Consider the following 1,292-nt stretch of genomic DNA (forward strand, 5'->3'; position numbering starts at 1 on the left):
TTTTCTCTTTCCTCAGGATTCAATTTAGTTTTGTACTTGATCTATTTCTGCATTGAAAGAACTTGTTTGTTTGATTTTGATTTAAATGATTTCTTGTTTTGGGTGTGGTCATGAGAATCAAACAGTACCAAAACAGGGAAAGGACCGGGCTTGATTTGAATTGAGCGGATATGCTGTGATCATATCACAAAACATGCGTAGTTGTGAGGAACGACAAAGGAGGATGAAGGTCAACAATGACCATTTTATCAGATTGTTCTACGAGAAAGTGTGTAGATACAACTTGATATCACATGGATATTGCAATTCCCAAACACCAAACTGATCATGACAAGGTCAACAGACGTCTGTTGACCTCTTTTGGATTTCCGTTTGGTGATCTCTATATGCAATATGACACACTCTCGATGTGCCCCTTGAGATAGGGGCAAATCAAAATTTTGTTTTCAGGTCAGATAAAATTTGAAAACAATCCGAACGGGCCCTTATATTTTGTGTAGTGTTATATGCATTGTGGTTTTAAAAATATGAAAAAATACGCCAGACAATTGGAATGCATCAAAGGGCCCTCCCATTATTTTTTCATATTTTTCTGACCCTTGCCAGCTTCTCTATAATTTTCTATGTCTACTCAATTTTCTAAACTCCACCGTAAATTTGCAATTTGGCACAGTGATATAAGCGCAGCTTGTTCCATGAGTTCAATTGCTTCATCCGGAACATTTGGAGCATGAGTCTGTGTTCGAAGGACGTGAGCAGTGGCCAGGGCATTTCACTCAAACTCAGCCTTGGTTATTTCCTGTAACTCCAAGTTGGACAACCCAGGTTCCTGCACTTTAGACAGGGGACCGGCTGCGGTAGGTGCTTGTGCAAACACTTCAAATGTAGGAGCTGGTATAAATTTGGCCTGGGTGGTTTGGACTTACTAGGTAGATTCCTCCTCATCCTCGGATCCCATGTCCATTGTAGAGGGTGTTGGAGGGTTCTCCTTCTGGCCTGATGAAGAGAGACCATTGGGGTGGCTGGATCCAGCCACCTGGCTGAGACTTCCAGATTGACTGGGTACTATGGGTTCAGATATACCAGGCATCTGGGTAGAAGAACCAGAAGAGTTGGTAGGTTGTGTAGGTTGATTGGTAGTTTGAGAATCCATGTTTATACACTGGGTTGATGACTGTTGACACCGAATTTGAACATGTGGGAAGAATGGGAGGACAAATCCAATTGGTCTATCCTTATATAGAAGTCCATTCATTCGAATTGAATGGACTGATCAGATCTGTATCCTATCA

Source organism: Melampsora larici-populina, assembly GCF_000204055.1.
Source record: "Melampsora larici-populina 98AG31 unplaced genomic scaffold MELLAscaffold_10, whole genome shotgun sequence".
Lineage (NCBI taxonomy): Eukaryota > Fungi > Basidiomycota > Pucciniomycetes > Pucciniales > Melampsoraceae > Melampsora > Melampsora laricis-populina.